Raw genomic sequence first — 2,876 nt, forward strand, 5'->3', positions numbered from 1 at the left:
GAGAACCAACAGCTGATTAGCCGTGCTGTGACAGAGCATTTGGACCATTTTCACTGAGAGGATGGGAAGTAGCCGTTGACAACGGTGACACCCTACATAGAGCTTGCCATGGAAGGAACCTTGCGTGTAGGAAAAGGATTTCAAGGAAAAGTTGAAATTCAAAGGACAAAGCATCTCCAAAACTCCAACATATTCTCCATTATTAAAGTAACAACTATTTATTTTATGCCTTTTTTACTTTATACGAGGCTAAAGAACCCTATTGGTATCCTGACTAAGATTAATAAAATAAACATAGCTTGCTTCAATCCAACAATCTCCGTGGGATTCGACCCTTACTCACGTAAGGTATTACTTGGACGACCCAGTGCACTTGCTGGTTAGTTGTGCGGATTGCAAAAGGTGTTATTGCAATTTCGTGCACCAAGTTTTTGGCGCCGTTGCCGGGGATTATTGAGTTTGAACAATTGAAGGCTTATTTTATTTCTTAGATTAGGAATAATTTATTTTTATTGTTATAGAGTCATTAAATCCTGATAGGATAGTTTCTTTTCAAAAATTTCTTTTCAAAAATATTAATTTTCTTAATTAATTGTTAATTTTTCGTAAGTTTAGTGTCTTGTTCTAAGTTTGGTGTTAATTGCATATTTTATATTTTTCTTTAAATTTTCGAACTTGTGTTCTTTGTTCTTCATTGATCTTCAAGTTGTTCTTATTTATTTTTCTTGTTTGATCTTGAGTTTTTCCTGTTTTGTGTCTTTTCTTGTTTTTCTTGTGCTTTTTCAAAACATTAACTTTCAAAAATTATACTTTTATCCACAAAAATAATACAGCTTTAAAATACATTACATTTTTAACTCAGTTGGTTATAGCGTTGGCTTATGTTCTTGGCAATTGGGCACCAGTTCTTTTGAAAATCTTTTTCAAAAATAATTTTTCTTGATTTAATCTGTGCCAAACTCTAAGTTTGGTGTTTTCTTGTTAATTTTTCTTTAATTTTTGAAAATTTATCTTGGTTTTATTTTCTTGTTGATATTTCTTTAATTTTTGAAAATTTATCTTGGTTTTCTAAAAATTTTAAGTTTAGTGTTCTTTCTTTTGTTCTTGGTGTTCTTGTGAATCTTCAAGGTGTTCTTGAGTCTTTCTTGTGTTTTGATCTTAAAATTTTTAAGTTTGGTGTTCCTTGGTGTTTTTCTTTCCAAATTTTCGAAAATAAGGAGCATTAGATCTAAAAATTTTGAGTCTTGTGTCTTTTTATCGTTTTTCTCTTTTCATTAAAATTCAAAAATCAAAAAAATATATTTTCGTCATTCCACTAATAATTTTCAAAAATTTAGCATTAAATTAATCATAAATTTATCTTTTCTAACTAATTTTAAACTATAATTTCGAATTTCTATATAAAAAATTCAGATTTCAATTTCAAAATTTTTCAATTCTTATCTTTTTAAGAATTTAAAAAAAAAATTATCTTTTTCAAAAATATCCTAACCACCTTCTCTCTCCTCAAATTTTCGAAAATATTCATAAACTTTTTCAATTTTTTTTTTAATTTTAATTTTTAATTTTCTTTCTTTATTTATTTTATATTTCTTTCGGTTTTTGTTTTATTTTATTATTTCAAAAATTATTTTTATAATAAAATAGATAATATCAACATCCATATCATCTCCCTTGCTCCATCATGGAACTAAGTGGAAATGAACAGTCCAAGAGGACTCTGGGGTCATATGCTAACCCCACTACTGCTTCATATGGAAGTAGTATCTGTATACCCTCCATTGGAGTTAGTAGCTTTGAGTTGAATCCTCAGCTCATTATCATGGTGCAGCAAAGCTGCCAGTACTCCGGTCTTCCACATGAAGAACCTACAGAGTTTCTGGCATAATTTTTGCAAATTGCTGACACAATACATGATAAGGAAGTAGATCAGGATGTCTACAGATTATTACTGTTTCCATTTGCTGTAAAAGATCAAGCTAAGAGGTGGTTAAATAACCAACCTAAAAACAGCATAAAGACATGGAAACAGATGTCAGAAAAATTCTTGAATCGCTACTTTCCTCCAAAACGGATGACACAGCTAAGGCTAAGCATCCAAGGCTTCAAACAAGGAGATAATGAATCCCTTTATGATGCCTGGGAGAGATACAGAGAGATGCTAAGAAAATGCCCATCTGAGATGTTTTCAGAGTGGGTGCAATTAGACATCTTCTACTATGGGCTTACAGAAAAAGCTCAGATTTTTCTAGATCACTCAGTTGGTGGATCTATACATATGAGAAAAACAATTGAAGAAGCTCAAGAGCTTATTGATACAGTTGCCAGAAATCAACATATGTACCTAAGCAGTGAACCTTCCATGAAAGAAGAAGCTAAAACAGTAACTGCTGAACTCAGTCCTGTAGATCAGGCTAATGAATTCAATCAGCAATTAGACTTTCTAACCAAGCAGCTAGCTGAATTCAAGAAAATACTACAGGAAACAAGAATGGCTAACAGGAATATGGAAGTACAGTTAAAGCAAACAGAAAGGCAACTGTCAAAACAAATAGCAGAAGAATGCCAAGCAGTTCAATTAAGAAGTGGAAAAACATTAAATACCTCACTTCAAAGCAGCAGGAAACCAAGAAATGAACAAATGGCTACTCAAAATCCCTCTGAGGACAATCAGAGCCCAGAGAGGAATAAGGCTGGCGCTGAACGCCCAGCCCATGCTCATTCCTGGCGTTCAACGCCAAAAACAAGCATGAATCCGGCGTTGAACGCCCAAAGGAAGCACAGTTCTGGCGTTTAGACGCCAGTAACAGATAAGGAGTTGGCGTCTAACACCACTCCAGCTTCCACCCCTGGCATTCAAACGCCAGTGGGGGATC

Source organism: Arachis duranensis, chromosome 4, assembly GCF_000817695.3.
Source record: "Arachis duranensis cultivar V14167 chromosome 4, aradu.V14167.gnm2.J7QH, whole genome shotgun sequence".
In the NCBI taxonomy this organism is placed as follows: Eukaryota; Viridiplantae; Streptophyta; class Magnoliopsida; order Fabales; family Fabaceae; genus Arachis; species Arachis duranensis.